This window comes from Leptopilina heterotoma, unplaced genomic scaffold (assembly GCF_015476425.1).
Source record: "Leptopilina heterotoma isolate Lh14 unplaced genomic scaffold, ASM1547642v1 Lhet_222, whole genome shotgun sequence".
NCBI classification, from domain to species: Eukaryota; Metazoa; Arthropoda; class Insecta; order Hymenoptera; family Figitidae; genus Leptopilina; species Leptopilina heterotoma.
Window position 1 is genome coordinate 299,798 of NW_025110940.1, and position 18,113 is coordinate 317,910.

Consider the following 18,113-nt stretch of genomic DNA (forward strand, 5'->3'; position numbering starts at 1 on the left):
TGGTATGGCTAGTATGGTACCTAGTGGGGACTTATATATACTTATAGGATTTGATTTCGATGGGATATGCGGTTGGTGTAAGTTGGCAATGTAGGCGAAACAACGGGGTCTTGCCTATGGGGGTATCGAAACCTCCTTAAGCCTATGGGCCCATGGTGTGTGAGTGTTGTTATGCGCGAACTCAAACCATGAGTATATATCCAAGTAGGACAATGACCGTCAAAGACCTTCTTTCAGGGGCAACGTTGTTGGGAGAGCGATGAAAGAAAATAAGACTGAAGAGAGAGGGGGGCATAAACACATACACACACATACATATATATGTATCTATACACTACTGTTAATGTAATCGTCAAAAGAAGAGAAAGAGAGAAAGAAGGCCGTCGCGAAAAGACTTTTGCGAACTCACTTTAACTAATTCACTTGCCACTCGCTTTTCCGGCTGTATATCTAATAAAAGTAGGAATGCTCTCGCTTCCGACAACTCATCGGTTAGATTCTAGAATGGGCACAGAAATTCTATATCTGTAAACAATATGTGAAATCCAAAATCAAAATTTGTCACTTATATAAGTGTTAATTTAGATTTTGGGTATTGAGCCATCATTAGGCTTACACTGTAAAAAGAAAGGTACTAATTTAGTACCAATTTTGGGTACTAAATCGTGATTTGGTTCTATTTTAATTTTTAATACCGAAAATCAGCTCTAATTTAGAACCTTTTATTTACAGTGTAGTGCCTAAACCTAACCAACCCAAAATACCAATTGTAAGTGTTAATTTAGATTTTGGGTATTAAGCCATCACAGGGCTCGGATCGTCTTCAAGACTCAAAAAAGTCGCTTTAGTTGCATAAATTTACAACAAAAGTCACGAAAAGTCGCATAAAATTTTCGAAAAGGTCGCATGAAATTTTGGAAAAAAAGACAAAAAGCAAACACGAAATTGCCAAAATTGTAAAAAAAAATCACATTTCTCAGCAACAGATACATTAATATCAAACAATCCGGAATAAAATTTTTAAAAATTTAATAAAATTCATCATAGCAAAATTTTAATTTGGTATTTTTAACATTTTTTTTAAATTCTCTTTAAAATGTCAATTATTTTTATAAATAATAAAATTCTTCTCCGAAATTCAATTATTTAAAAAATTTTTTTTTTAATTTTTGTCAAAATTTCAATTATCGATATAAATAATAAAATTCTTCTCTGAAATTAAATTATTTTCAAAAGTAATAAAATTCTTCGCAGAAATTCAATTAAATTCAAAATTTTTTTAAAAAAATTTTTCGTCAAAATTTTATAAATAATAAAATTTATCAGAAAAATTTAATTATTTTCAAAAGTTCTGATAAAATTCTTTACAAAATTCAATTATCTTCAAAAGTAAGAAAATTCCAGAAATTCAATTATTTTCAAATTTTTTTTTTAAATTCTTCTTAAAATTTCAATTATGTTTATAAATATTAAAATTCTTCTGCAAAATTCAATTACTTTTAAACATTTTTAGAAAAAATGTGTTCAAAATTTCAATTATCTTTGTGAATAATAAAATTCTCCTCTGAAATTCAATTATTTGCAAAGAATTTGAATAATATTCTTGTCAAAATTTCAATTATCTTTATAAATAATAAAATTCATCCTAGAAATTCAATTATTTTCAAATGTAACAAAATTCTTCTCTGAAATTCAATTATTTTCAAAAATTTTTTTTAAATTTCTCGTTAAAATTTTAATTATCTTCTTAAATAATAAAATTCATCATGGAAATTTATTTATTTTCAAAAGTACTGATAAAATTCTTTGCAAAATTCAATTATCTTCAAAAGTAAGAAAATTCTTCACAGAAATTCAATTATTTTCAAACAATTTTTTTAAATTCTCAAAATTTCAATTATGTTTATAAATATCAAAAGAATTTTATTAAATTTCTTTTAAATAATTGAATTCTTTTGGAAAATTTTATTAAAATAGTAGATATTAAAAATCAGTTGAATTTAGAAAAATTTTTTGAAAATAATTGAAATTTTGCCAAGAATTTTATTAAAATTCTTTGCTAATAATTGAATTTCAGAGGAGAATTTTATTATTCAGAAAGATAATTGAAATTTTGAAAAATCAAAAAATTATTTTGACGATAATTTGAAATTTTTAGAAATTTCTGAAGAGAATTGAATTTCTGCGAAATTTTAAACAAACATTCAATTATTTTCATAAATAATAAAAATTTCACAGGAATTTAATTATTTAAAACACAATTTTTATAAAATTCTTCTCAAGAATTTAATCATTTATAAAAAAAAAAATTAAATAAATAAATTTGTAAGAATTCAATTATTTTTATAAATAATAAAATTCCTCTCAGTAATTTAATTTATTATTTTCAAATGTAATAAAATTCCTCGCAGAAATTCAATTATGTTGAAAAAATTTTTAAAATGCCACGTCAAAATTTCAATTATCCTTAAAATAATAAAATCCTTCTTCAAAATTTAATGTATTTTCAAAAATTTTGATAAAATTCTTTGCATAATTTCAATTACTTATTCAAAAATTTTTCTCAATTTTTTAAAAAAGATTTCAATTAAAAATAAAAATTCTAAGCAAACGCACTAAATTATTTTCATAAATAATGAAAATTTCCCAGGAATTCAAATATTTACAAATTTTTAAATAAATTTCTTGTCAACAATTCAATTATTTGCATAAATTATAAAATTTTTTACCATGATTCAATTATTTTCATAAATAATAAAACTCATCACAGAATTTCAATTATTTTTAATACAATAAATTTAATTAAATTCCTCGAAAAATGTAATTGAAAATTTTATTAAAATTCGTCGAAAAAATTTCTTTAAAATTGTATTAAAAATAATTGAAATCCTTAATCCTATGAAAAATTTTATGAAATAAAAATATGAAAATAATTGAATTCTTGGGAAGGATTTTATTAAAATTTTTGTAAATATTAAAATTTAAAAAAAAAATTAATAAATAATAATAATAATTAATAATAATAATAATAATTAATAATAATAATTAATAATAATAATAATAATAATAATAATAATAATAATAATAATAATAATAATAATAATAATTTAATAATAATAATTTAATAATAATTATTTCGCCACCATTCGAACCTAACCACCGAAACGTCGTCTATTTTATAAAAAAGTAAAAGAGTGTTTTTCTTTTACCTTTTATATACGTCTTCCAAAAATCGAAAAAATTAATTTATTAAATAACTGTGGAAGAATTTACTAAATATTTAATTAATAATAATATTCTTATAAGTTGTTGAATTTCATAAAGATTTGAAATTTTTTGAAAATCTTAATTCTTATATGGAATAATAATAATAATAATGATTAAATATTTATTTAAAAAATAATTTCTTGATGTTTTCAAATAATTTTACAATTAAAAAAATTCGTAATATGTAAAAATTCGTAAATGTCATTGAACAGTTTTTTGAATTCTAATCATTTTTAGAGTGAATCAGAATATTCTTTGGTGTCAGGGAAAAATTCAAAATTTTGTCTGTAAATCAGGGAAATTCTGCAAGTTTGATATTTTAATAATATTTTAACATTTCTATCATGATTAGAGTCTAATAATAAGCTTTTGTTGCAAATTTTTTTTTTCAAAATGCGTATTTCATTCAAGTTTTGCAAATAAATTGCAACAAAGCTTATATTATTAGACTCTATAGTGAAAATGTTAACATAATATTAAAATAATATTAAAATATAAAAGTTGCAGAATATCCACGAAAATTCCAATAATGGAATTTCTGAATTTGTTGACGTGGGGGACCTTGTCTGTATAAATTTTTGAAAAGAATCTATTTCGTCAAATGAAGCATATTTTCCGTTCCGTACTTTCTTAACTTTCGGTAAAAGGAATGTACAGTACCATAAATCTTGTAAGGCCACTTGGGGTCATTTAGAATCCGCTAGGTGACTTATTGAGTCGTAGTTGAATATCAGCAATGTTGCTTTTGAGATAATAAGACGCTTCTGCTATACTTTGCTTTCAGTGTAAAAGATTTTAGCAAAAAGATCTTTTGCAAACACTTTTAAATAATTATTTATCGATAGTACGTGATCGATTATATTATAAATCACTTATTTTGTTAAAAAAAAAAAAAAATCCCCTCTACCTTGCATTTATAAAATTATTCCGATTAACTTCTCTTCACCTAGCCCTTGTAATGCGAATGAAAATGCATAAAGTACTTAAACTCTGGAGATTTGCAGTTATCTCTTTGTTAACGATTAAACATAATCTCTCACCAACGCATAATATGTAAATAAATTTTCGCACATACGGGTTATTCGCATCATATCTCGTAACATAATAGAACGCAATGGCAAAGGGGGTAAAGACCTCGACACTGGCTCGCTGTGCGGTTCGATCCGAATGGGCACCATGGAGACGGCATTTCCGGTTTACATCGCGTTCTCCTATCTCCCGTTGGCAAGCTATTACGCGAATTAGAAACCTTACCCAACATCTTAATATCGATTCTGGAAAAAAAAAATTTCCTAAAATTAACAATATTAATTTTAATTATTAAAAATCTTCAATGCAAATTTTTCCTTTCCCTCCTCGTAATAAAACTATTATATAGAAACTGAAAAACGAAAGAAAATAAGTAAGTTTTTTTTTATATTTTGCACTTTCCTGGTAAATTAATATCTGGTACAGTAGTTCCTCCAAAGGAGGGAAAAGATCGACGACCCCGAGAACGTATCTGGGTTAGTAGACGTCGCCGATTCACGCGGAAATTCTTCTCTAGCAAAATCCAGAAGACTTGAACTGATGCGCGCGCGAGGGAATCCGCATCAAAAAAAAGGTGAATTGAATCTTCTTCGAAAAGTGAAATTCGGAACGTCGCCATTTTGAATCGACTCCATTTTATTTATTCCCAAAGAGGTGCTGGGGGGGGGAGAGTGAAGACTATACAAAAGAAGATGGAATCGAGTTCAATGCCACCTAACAACATCGTTTCAATTTTTTAAAATAATTACTAAGGGGCCGCTTACCTAACGCTTTTTTTTGTTATTTTAAACCCCCTCCCCCCCCACCTCCCTCATGTAACAAACTTTTACTCAGTGTAACAAATATCTTGATCCCCCCCCCCTAACCCCCTGAGTTACGTAATTTAAATATGCAGGGCTCGAATTGTGCGACTTTTTCGACTTTTTTCCATTTTTCTAAGGAAATGTGACTTTTTTCGACTTTTGTTGTGAAAAAATGCGTCTAATCGACTTTTTCGAGATTTTTTTTTTTAGTAAAATGCGAATGAAATTTAAAACTTTTTTTTAAATTTAAAGGAAAAAGTTTGAATTAAAAAAATGTTCTGTTACATTTATTTACAAATTTCTTTCAAATCTTTCAAAAACATCAATAACTTCTTTTTTAAATAAATATTTAATTATTATTTTTCCATAGGAATTGAAATTCTTCAAAAGATTTAAATTCAAACCTTTTTGAAATTAAACAAACTTATAAAAAATTGTTATAAAACATGAAGAAAAATCGATCACTTCGAGTCTTCGACTTGGAGCAATCGCGATGTCTTCATGTTTTATAATAATTAAAGATGACTGCGAGTGATAAAATCATTATTTTATATTATAAGATTTTATAAAAAAAAAAAAAAAAAAAAAAATTTTAATTATTTTTTATGCAAATAATTCAAGTATTGGAAAGAAATTTATAAAACTAGTAAAAGTAATTGAATTTTGCAGAAGGGGTCGTCCATATACCACACGTGGACATTTTTTAGGCACTTTTTGACTCCCCCCTTCCCCCTCGTGGACAATCGTGGATTTTTTGGGACCCCCCCTCCCCCCTAAACTGTCCACGTGGTATATGGACGACCCCGAAGAATATTCATATTTACAAATAGATAATTGAAATTTTGACAAGAATTTTATTAAAATTCTTTGCAAATAATTGAATTTCAGAGAAGAATTTTATTATTCACAAAGATAATTGAAATTTTGAACGGATTTTTTTCTAAAAATGTTTAAAAGTAATTGAATTCTGCAGAAGAATTTTGATATTTATAAACATAATTGAACATTTGAGAATTAAAAAAAAAATTTTGAAAATAATTGAATTTCTGTGAACTTTTATTTTTAACTTTTTAACTTTTTTTTTTTTTTTTTTTTTTTTTTTTTTTATTTTTATTTTTTATTTTTAACTTTTTTTTAACTTTTTTTACTTATCAGAACTTTTGAAAATAAATAAATTTCCATGATGAATTTTATTATTTATGAAGATAATTAAAATTTTAATGAGAAATTTAAAAAAAATTTTGAAAATAATTGAATTTTAGAGAAGAATTATATTACATTTGAAAATAATTGAATTTCTAAGATGAATTTTATTATTTATAAAGATAATTGAATTCTTACGAATTTATTTATTAAATGTTTTTTTATAAATAATTAAATTCTTGTGAAGAATTTTATAAAAATTGTGTTTTAAATAATTAAATTCCTGTGAAATTTTTATTATTTATGAAATTAATTGAATGTTTGCTGAGAATTTCGCAGAAATTCAATTCTCTTCAGAAATTTCTAAAAATTTCAAAATTCAAATTATCGTCAAAATTTCAATTATCTTTAGAAATAATTAAATTCTTTACCGTAATTCAATTATTTTCAATAATTTTGTAATAAAATTCTTGGCAAAATTTCAATTATTTTCAAAAAATTTTCCTAAATTCAACTGACTTTTAATATCTACTATTTTAATAAAATTTTCTAAAAGAATTCAATTATTTAAAAAAAAAATTAATAAAATTCTTCGCATTAATTCAATTAATTTTCATAAATAATCATTTTCGTAATTAATAAAAATCTTTTTATCCAGGAATTCAATTATTTTCATAAATAATAAAATTCATTGCAGAATTTCAATTATTTTTACATAATTCAAATTTTGAACAGATTTTTTTAAAATTGTTTAAAAGTAATTGAATTTTGCAGAAGAATTTTGATATTTATAAATATAATTGAAATTTTGAGAAGAATTTAAAAAAACAATTTTGAAAGTAATTTAATTTCTGCCAAGAAATTTATTACTTTTGAAAATAATTGAATTTCTACAAAGAATTTTATAACTTTTGAAAATAATTGAATTTCTAGGATGAATTTTATTATTTCTAAAAATAATTGAAATTTTGAGAAGAATTTACAAAAAAAAATTTTGAAAATAATTGAATTTCTGTTAAGAATTTTCTTACTTTTGAAGATAATTGAATTTTGCAAAGAATTTTATCAGAACTTTTGAAAATAATTAAATTTTTATGATAAATTTTATTATTTATAAAATTTTGACGCAAAATTAAAAAAAAAAATTTTAATTTAATTGAATTTCTGCGAAGAATTTTATTACTTTTGAAAATAATTGAATTTCAGAGAAGAATTTTGTTATTTATATCGATAATTGAAATTTTGACAAAAATTTAAAAAAAAGTTTTTTTAAATAATTGAATTTCGGAGAAGAATTTTATTATTTATAAAAATAATTGACATTTTAAAGTGAATTTAAAAAAAAATATGTTAAAAATACCAAATTAAAATTTTGCTATGAATTTTATTAAATTTTTAAATATTTTATTCCGGATTGTTTGATATTAATGTATCTGTTGTTGAGAAATGTGATTTTTTTTACAATTTTGACAATTTCGTGTTTCCTTTTTGCCTTTTTTCTAAAATTTTATGCAACTTTTCGTGACTTTTGTTGTAAATTTATGCAACTAAAGCGACTTTTTTTGAGTCTTAAAGACGATCCGAGCCATGAATATGGCCCCTAATATAAATTAGAAATTTTTAATTCTGAAAAATGATAATTAATAAAGAAATTATTTCCAAGAGAAATATTGAAGTCAGGGTCTAGAGTCAAAGTCATGGTCGAAGCCCCCCTTTCACATTGATGGAACGTATTCACGAGGCATTGAGCATTTGACAGTATATTTTATAAAACACGTCATATATAGAGATTTGAGAGAAAGTATTAGCTCACAATCACAATCACACAGTGTCAATGACAATTTTAGCACGAGAGAAGCAATGAATAAAATATGTAACCAATTTTTCGGCCGAGTTCATTGAACTTTTATATGGTTGCCAATGACTTTTAAGTCTCACCCATAAGAAAGGATCCGCTCCTGCGTGCCGGCCAATCCTAATCCCCCCCTCTTCCCTCCCACTCCTTCCCTCTTGCGACGACCGGTCTTATAAGAGAGAGAGAGAGAGAGAGAGAGAGACTGTTACGTGGGCGAAATTAACCCAAGTCAACACACACGCCTCGTTTAATTTCCTTACGGCTATATTCGTAATATAACTCAATAGTCAATAAAACCTAATAGGGAATATAAAGTCCAACGTTTTGATTTTTAAATAATAATCACTCATTATTTTATCACATATTCTCATTTGAATTTTAAATTTTAAATATACGTAATTTATTTTATATATATACATATATATATAATAGGAATTATATACTTTCTTCGCTCATTGGAATTTTGTCTCATCTCTCTTATATTGATAAATATTAATAAATAACTTATTTTCTACATACTGATAACATTTTTGATCCGGCCCCTCAATATATAAGGGGCTGTCCATAAATTACGTAAGAAATTTTTTTTTTTTTGAAATTTTGACCCCCCCTTCCCCTCCCTCGTAAGATATTTTACATACATTAGCGCCATTTTTCCTATTGTTCGTAGGATCTTGCTGACCCCCCCCCTCCCCCCCTAAATGTCTTACGTAATTTATAAACGGCCCCTAATCGATAATTTAATATTTTTCATTGAAAAAAGTTAATTATTTAAAATTATTTAAACTAATATCAGGGTTGTCACAAAAATTTAATTTTGTATTTCCTTTTATTATTTAAATTATTTAATTTTTTTTTTTATTTTTGTATTTCCTTTGACTTTTCCCTGATTTCTAGACAGAATTTTCAAAAAAATTCAAATTTAAACCTTTTTTGAAATTCAATAACTAATAAGAAAATATATTATTATAAAAAAAAATGAAGAAATCAATCACTTCGAGTCGAAGATTGATTGATTTCTTCATTTTTTTAATAATAATTAAAATTATAGATAACCCAGTGATAAAATTATTATTTTATATATAAGAATTTTGTTACTCTAACTTTTTAGAATTTATTTTCATCATTTTGAATGTAATTATTATTTTCTAGAATTATTTTCTTATTTTTAAATCAATTTTTAGTTACAAGTTTACGAAAAATTAAGATTTCCAAAGATTTGAATTTGAAACCTTTTCAAAACTCAATTATTTCCAAAAATTCATGCTATACTTAATGCTTTTAATATTAAATTATTATATAAAATTTTAACTGAAATTCATTTTTAAATCAAATTTTTATTAGAAAATTCTACGAGAATTCATTTATTCAAATACAAAAAAAATATAAATAATTTATTCAATAATTGAATGTTTCATGAAATTTAATTTTTACTGAAGGGATCATTTAACAAACTACGTCACGCTTTTTCAGATTAATTTTTACCCCCCCCCCCAACCCTTCGTCACATTTTTTACATACAAAATAAATTTTTTTCCACATTTCGTCACACACAGCTTGACACCCCCCCCCCTCCCTCCCCTAAGAGTGTCACGTAGCTTGTGAACGACCCCAAAAATAAATTTAAAAAAAATTGAATTAAAAATTAAAAACGATTTTTAATTTTAAAAATTTTATTAATAACTTTTTGAAAATAATTCAATTCTTTTAAGGAATTTAATTAAAATTTTACTAAAATTTATTATATTAATGAATTTTATAACAATTTCTGAAAATAATATTGAAAACTTTTTGAAGAATTTTATTAAATTTTTTAAAAATAATTGCATTCTTGATAAGATTTCAAATAATAATTTAATTTATTGAATTCATGAGAAAAGAATTTTATTAAATTTCGTTTAAATAATTGAAATTTTACAAAGAATTTTATTTAAATTTTTTGACAATATAAATAATTTAATTCTTCAGAAGAATGCGGCAAAGTATATGTTTTATTACTTTTCAAAATAATTGAATTCTCGTGATGAATTTTGATATTTATCAAAATAATTGAATTGCAAAAAACTATAGAAAATTATTTTAAATTTTGCAAAGAATTTTATTTAAATTTTTAAAAATAATTGAATTTTTGGCGAAAAATTATTGCTATTTATAAAAATAGTTGAATTCTTGACGCGATATACGTTAAAATTTTTTAAAATAATTGACTTTTTTCAAAGAATTTTAATTTTTTAGTTTTGAAAATAATTGAATTCTTGTAATGAATATTATATGGCGTTTTATGAAAATAATTGAATTTTGCGAAAATTTTAATAAAAATTCCTAAAAATAATTGAATTTCTATGAATAATCTTGTCAGAAATAGAAAAAATAAGTTTTTTCATTATTACTTTTAATAAAAATCCCTGACTTTTCCCTGACCAATTCCAATTTTTTACAGAGATTTTAGTATTTTCACAAATAATCTTATTCTTTTTAGGAACTCAATTATTTTAATAAATATTGAAATTCATCGCAGAATTTCAATTACTTTTAATACAATTTTTATTTAATTTCTCCAAAATTGTACATTTATTCTTAAAAATTTATTAAAATTCGTCCAAAAAATTTAATTATTTAAAAATTTGTTGATAAAATTCCTTATGAAAATTGAATTTTAAGAAACATTGACTTATTCAATAAATTATTTATTTTTGTATTTAAATAATTGAATTCTAGTAGAATTATCTAACAAAAATTGATTTATAAAAATGAATTTCAGTAGAAATTTCAGATAATAATTGAATTGAATATTAAAAGCAATATAGCGTGAATTTTAAGAAATAATTGAATTTTGAAATTAATTTTTTTGAAAACTGCCAAAGAACGTTTTCGAAATTTTTTAAAAATAATTGATTGAAAGAAGAAGTTTAGTTGAAAGTTTTTGAAAATAATAATTTAATTGAAATGATGAAAATAATTTTGAAGGAATTACAGTAATGTATTGAATAAATGACGTTCATTTTATATAAAATAATAATAATACAAAATAAAACAATAATTAATTATTAACAATATTTATTAAGGAAAGGATAATTTATTACTGATTGTTACTTGTACTTATCTATTAAGTACTGTTTTTAATTTTCCAAAATGAAAAATCTAATAACGTGATCGATTATATTAAAAATCCTTTCTGTACGTCGTTGACCTCTTCTTGCTGTTTTGTGCAAAAATAATTTAAGTCGCTTCTTCTGAGATACTTCTAGTTACACCACTCGAATGAAAGTGAGTTCCCGCTGCTTAAAGGGCTGCCTTTATAGGTGCGCAGAAATGCAAGTCTCGTCCCATTGGTCCGCCACGCGTAGGAGGGGGAAAGATCTCTCGATTTCTACCCCCACCACAGGCTACGCGTCCAAGTCTCTGCCATAAATTTCGCGCACGCGCTTTTAAACTTTCTCAACCTGTCACTTATTCACGAGCGATAAAATAGAATTCTTTTTTTCTTATAGAAAAACGTTCCTTCACTTTTGTCACTATATTGATTCATACTTGAAATTTTGTAGTAATTTAAATAATTTTCAGTCTCCTTAAAAATTGGGTCTTCTTTTAAATAAAATAAATAAAATAAAAATAAATAAAATATGAATAAATTAAAGTAAATAAAAAAATAAATAAAATATAAATAAATAAACGTTTTACAAAAAAATATAAAAAAGTTTTACATCGTGAAGCAAAATTTAAAAAAATAGTACAATGCATGCAGGAATATGAAGTCCGGGGTCAGAGAATGAAACTAAAGTTCTGTTTCGTAGGTTGAATTTTGAAAGCGAATGGCGCATGCGAACGAGAAATGGAAGAAGGTGATTTTGCCCACCCAACCACCCTACAAAAGTATTGCAGGCAAAGAAGCAAGCGGGTGGAAGGGAGGATGTACATTACGAATGCCAAGGGGGGGGGGGGTAAAGAGAAACAGACAAAAAGACACGGAAAATAAGAGAACGGATAAAAAAAAATTTTTTCTTCTTTAAGCATTCGTCTTTTGAAGAGGAAAAAAAAATTTTTAAAGTAAAGAGAAAAAAAGTATTATAAATCTTTTTCTATGTCTTTTGGCATTTTTCAAATATGTAAAAATATTAACGTGGTTGATTATATAATAAATTCCTTTTTCGATTTTTTACTATTGTCACTTTTTCAAGTGAACAATTTTAATAACGTGATTTCAAAAATTTTTTTTTAAATTCTCTTAAACATTTCAATTATCTTTATAAATATCAAAATTCTTCGCCGAAATTCAATAATATTCAGGAATTTTTATAAGATTTATTGTAAAATTCAATTATTTTCATAAATAACAATATTCATCACAAGAATTCAATTATTTGCAAAATTAATAAAATTTTTCACAAAAATTCAATTATTTTCAAAAAAAAATTTTAAAAAACTTGTCAACGTTTCAATTATCTTTATATAAATGAATGGCAAAATTCAATATTTTCAGGAATTTTAATAAAGTTAATTGCAGAGTTCAATAATTTTTAAAAAAATTCAATTATTTACATAAATTTTAATACAATTCACAGCAAAATTTCAATTATTTTCAAAAAATATTCTTAATTCAATCATTTTCAATATTTTACTATTTTAATAAAATTTACCAAAAGAATAGAATTATTAAACAAAAATGTTGATAATATTCTATACGAATATACAATTATTTTCCAAAAAAATAAAAATTTCACAGGAATTCAATTATTTTGAATAGAATTTCCATAAATTTTTTCGAAAAAATCAAATATTTTAAATTTTGGCATTAAATTCTTCGCAGTAATAAATTATTTTTACAAATTTTAAAATTCTTTTTAGGGATTTAATTATTTTCATAAAATAATAAAATCATTCGAAAGAATTCAATTATGTTGATAAATAACAAAATTATTCCCTAAAATTCAATTATTTTGAAACATTTTAAAAAAATTTTTTGCAAAATTCAATTATTTTTATAAATAACAATATTCATCACAAAGAATTCAATTATTTTTATAAATAATAAAATGCTTCTGAGTAATTCAATTATTGTAAATAAAAAATGTAATAAAATACCACACAGACATTCAATTATTGTAAAAAATAATTTTAATAGAATTCTTTGTAAAATTGAATTATCTTTCAAAACTTTTCTCAATTCAATGATTTTCAATATCTACTATTTTCATGAAATTTTCCAAAAGAATTCAATTATTTAAAAAAAATGTTAATAAAATTCTAAGTAAACACTAAATTATTTTCATAAATAATAAAAATTTCACAGGAATTCAACTATTTAAAATTTTTTAAATAAATTTCTTTGCAATCATTGAATGATTTTCATAAATAATAAAATTTTTACTGGGATTCAATTATTTTTGTAAATAATAAAAATTCTTTATAGGAATTCAATTATTTTCATAAATAATAAAACTCATTGCAGAATTTCAATTATTTTTAATTCAATTTTAATCGACTTCCTCGAAAATTTTTTGAAAATTTTATTAAAATTCGTCAAAAGAATTCAATTTTTTCAAGATTTGTAGATAAAATTATGAGAATTCAATTAAACTTTCAATTATTCACTAAATTGTTATTTTTGTATTTAAATAATTGAATTCTAGTAGAATTTTTTCTCAAAAACATTGATTTAAAAATGTATTTCAGTTAAAATTTGAAATTATAATTATTGAATTATTATTTTTTTTCTTTATATTATATTTATATAATTATAATTGAACATTAAAAGCATTAAAGCGTAAATTTTTAGAAATAATTGATTTTTGAAAAGGTTTTAGATTAAATTCTTTGAACTATTAAAAATATTTGAAAATTTAAAAATGAATTTCAGCTAAAATTTTAGATAATAATTAAATATTAAAATCAATATAACGTGCACTCTTAGTTTGAATCAGTCAAAATGTGATTGATTCAATCAGTCACGCACATTTTCACTGACAAATCATTGATTTTCATTGGCACAATAATCATTTTGACTGGTAAATCTGTCAAATATTGTCACTGATTCAATCAGTCACTGAATTTAACTGTAAACCAGTCATTTCATTTAACTGATTTGTCTGTTGATTATTTTAACTGACTTAGATCAGTCATTTTAACAAATACACCTGTTTTTTTTAAATATGCAAATAAATTATATTTATCTGCAATATAGACAAAATAACATTATTTCTTAATATAAATATATTTGTTGACAATTTTTACATTAAATGATATATTATTATGATTTTTTAACAAATATATTGTTTATTAAAAATCAAAAACTTTCTTTTTTTAAACAAAAAAATACAAGCAACTATTTTTCTTTTACTAATAAAATACATTGCTGTAAATAGTTATGTTTTGTAAAATATTTGTAGTTTATATTATATACTATTCGAAAATAAAATATTTGAAAGAATTCCTTCGTTTCAAAAGGTTTGCCACATCTGGTTTGTCTTAGGATGTCGAACTATAGGTTTCTCGTTACAATAGGTCCGTGTTTTATGACTTTTTCGGGACCCTTTTTTTCTTATGAATTTATTTAGGTAGAAAGTTTGTGAAATTTTTTTGTACTTAAATATAAGATGGAAGTATACGAAAATTTCATACATTTTCTTTAAAAAGTCTTTCAAGATGCTTTGAAGCGTCAGTTGCTCTTCAGCTTTGGCATGAGGAAAACTGACGCCGCGAGTAAGAAAAATATTTTAAGTTTTAGTAATTGACTAATGACTGATATTTCTTCTTTTCATCCTGATTATTCAAAGTTGTTCAATATATAGTGATAGTAATATTCTGAAGTGATTGTGAAGTGATTCAATAGTATTTAATTCCAACTGATTGGAGTTAAATATTTTAGAACGGTACTTAAGAATTGTATAGACAAAATTAATTTATAATTTTGCAAAATTGAGTGGTAGTGCTTTCAAATAATTTAGTTGTCTTTACTTATTTATGATTGTTATATAACAATTTTTGTGCATTAAACAAATTTCAGTTACTTATCTAATTTTTGTTCAATAAACAATGTTTTAAAAATTTGTTTAAGAGTTTTGAAACCTTGCACACCTTATATTAAAATTATTAAATATTTTAATAAATTAGTCATTGAATTAATGTAATATTATTAAAAATAATCAATTTGAACAATGAAATTTGCTATTATATCAATAATAATCATTAATAACTTCAATTAGAATAATTATTTTAAACAATAAAAATTTATATTTATTTAATTTATATTTTATTTTATTTAATAAATATTGTTACAATAATAATTTTTGTTACCTATGCTTTTATTATTAATAAAAAAAATTTTTAAGTGCAGTGGAAACCATTGATCGATTAATTAATCCAATTTACAAATCAGTAAAACTTCATAAATTTATTGATAAAATTTATTCTTAAATTTGATAAAAATAACGGATTTTGAAAATAAAAATGATTACTTTCATGAAAATAAATTATTGTTAAGTATAATTAAAATAATTGATTTAAACAATAAAGTTTATTATTTTATCAATAAAAATCATTATTTTCTTTAGTGACAATAACTAATTTTAAAAAGTGAATATAATTGATATTTTGATGAAAATGAATTATGTAAATAATGATAATAACTTATTAAATTAATTAAATTTACAATTTCTATCATTCATAACAACTGCTTTTTTCATTAGCATTGACTGATGCTATCAGTCAAATTAAACTATACAAACAGTAGATTTTATTAATTTCATCAATAAAAATCATTATTTGAGACAGTCAAAATTACTGATTTAAATGACAAAAATTATTGAAATTTCAATAAAAGTTAATGATTTAAATAATACAAACAATTGAATGAAATAATAGATTCAACAATTTCTATCATTCAAAACAACTGATTTCTTCTGTGTATTTGACTGATTCAATCAATAACAGTATATGATTGGTTTGAATCAGTCAAACGGACTGGTCCGCCAGTGAGCGGGTCTGGACTGATTGAATCAGTCATTTTTGACTGAGAATCAGTCAAATTTGACTGATTCAATCTAAGAGTGTGAATCTTGAAAAATAATTGAGTTTTTAAAATTAGTTTTTCAAAAAGTTTAGTTTAATTTTTTAAAAATATTATTTTATGTTTTTATTTTCTATTATTTACTTAAATGAAGAATTAACGAATAATTGAAATTTCGTAAAATTGAATATTGTAAACAAATGGATTTGAAAATTGTCAAAGAAAGAGAACTTTTTCGAAAATTATTATAAAAAAATAATCGATTTATTAAGAAGAAGTTTAGTTAAAAATTCTTGTATTTATAATGAAGACTTAAAGATGAATAATTGATTCTCTTTCTGTATTTTTACTAAAAAAAAATTAAAAACCTAACCTCAAATTTTTTATTTCTTAGTTACCTTTTTTTGGAGCGTGCCAAAAAATGATTTTATTACTCGGTCAACTTTATTATAAAATTATTAATCAAAATTATAAATTAAATTATTATAAAATTATTAATCAAAATTATAAATTAAATTATAATTAAATTATGAAAAATTTAATTTATCGTTTTAAGTGAAATGTTCTCTTATTTGACTCGGACTGATTATATTTTTGTTAGTAATTGGTCCCTAATTTTTCATTTTTGGTCCGTAAAGTTCGTATTCTTGAATTTTCAAGTAAACAATTTAATAACGTGGTGGATTATATTTAAATTCCTTTTTTTCTGTTCCTTACCAAATGACAATCTTTACAAGATTCAAGATCTTATATTAGTGTCATCAGCTCGTCTCGTATGTACGCCATTACTGTGACGTCAACTCGCGCCTGCGCAAATGAACCGCATCTCCGAATTATTCTCAATCCGAGCAGAAAGTGGAAACCTGCGGAAAAAAATATTGAGTAAAATATTAAAATATAACTGAAAATAAAAAAAATTTACCATTTTAAAATGGTAAATTTTTTCAAGTAGAATTTTTCTATCCTTAAAGTCTCGGTGAAATATCAGATCGGCTTGAAAATTTTTTTTTAAAGAAGAAAAGAGTATAAGGAAAGAGAGAAAGAAAAAAAGCATAGTGGAAGTAAAAGGTGGGAGAGAAAGGAGGAAAATGAAAGAGGAAATGAGGGAGAAAGAGTGTGAGTGAGTGAGTGAGAGGAAGGGAGGGAGCCTCTGGCAACGGGTCGATCGAAAGCGCAGCGCACGAGAAATGCACCACCTTCGGGTTCTGGCTCTGTCTGCTGGCTTTGCACGGCGCGTGTACAAGCTGGCGCCTATATCCACCAATACAAACGAGTGTATAGAGAGACCGTCGGCCAAGCCGCCTCGCGTTGGGCTAGGTCAGGTCTACCCGAGTTTCACTGTGCCATTCGCGAGCCGCGACGTACACCCTCGTGCGCTGTTTCATTGTTTACGAAAATTTCATACACACCCTCCTCTCATCACCTCACAGCGTCATTACAACAATATAAACACAAAAAAAACTATTCTTTTTCAATTTTAATTCACAAATCCTAAATTTCAACCCTCCTTCTTTCTTCCACCTAAAAAAAAAAAAAAAAAAAAATCATCCCACTCCCATATAAACAAATTTCCCTTTCGACAATTTCACTCATTTTTTTTTTATTTTTTTCTCATTTCATTGTGTGTCGGAAATATCAAAAAATCGTCAACTATATTCAAAAAGGGATTAAAACAATCCCTTTTCTTTTTTCTCCACACCGAAAAGCCCTTTTGATGTCCTGATAATCGATAAACTCGGAAAGTCGTTCGGATCGATCCCTCGTCCCGCCCGAATAAATGTTGATTAAAATCAGGACAATTTTACAAAAAAAGTTTCAATTTTGGACTCGTAATAAGTGGAGTGATAATATGAAGTTGGATTCAGTGTCATTGAAAAATTACAGGATCACATAAACCCCCGTTACTCCATCCCACCCTCCAGAAAGGGACCAATCTGTCAAAAAAAAAGGGACAAAAAAAATTATTTTTGGTACGTTCACTTTGGTTCTTTTGAATATAACACGAAAAACG

At 24.1% G+C, this 18,113-nt stretch overlaps 1 protein-coding gene across 2 annotated transcripts in view; it reads left to right on the top strand.

Moving 5' to 3' along the window:
• LOC122502187 (PR domain zinc finger protein 1-like) overlaps window positions 1–18,113 on the top strand; it is a 48,442-nt gene that overhangs the window by 19,569 nt on the left and 10,760 nt on the right. The window contains exon 1 of one of the 2 annotated variants that reach the window (XM_043612121.1): window positions 17,235–18,072. The exons of the other annotated variant lie outside the window; for it this stretch is intronic. The gene's annotated coding sequence lies outside the window, so the exon portion shown is untranslated. Of the gene's footprint in view, window positions 1–17,234; window positions 18,073–18,113 lie in introns of those variants that run through there. 2 annotated transcript variants of the gene reach the window in all.